Source organism: Poecilia reticulata, linkage group LG3, assembly GCF_000633615.1.
Source record: "Poecilia reticulata strain Guanapo linkage group LG3, Guppy_female_1.0+MT, whole genome shotgun sequence".
Classification (NCBI taxonomy): domain Eukaryota; kingdom Metazoa; phylum Chordata; class Actinopteri; order Cyprinodontiformes; family Poeciliidae; genus Poecilia; species Poecilia reticulata.
Window position 1 is genome coordinate 31,183,807 of NC_024333.1, and position 214 is coordinate 31,184,020.

The window sequence follows — 214 nt, forward strand, 5'->3', positions numbered from 1 at the left end:
GTATTTTCTCTTGTTTGCTGCAATTCAGGTATGGCAGAATCTATCACTCAGAGCTGCGGTGTGTGACTGTTGATGTTAGTCACCATGGTGAGTCAATAAAGGAGTTTATCCATGATATTACTAATAACCTTAATCCTTCGTTAATTCATTACTTAACATTTTAACATGAAATTTTGAACTCAAATAAGTAGCATCATGTGGAGAAATTGGTTTA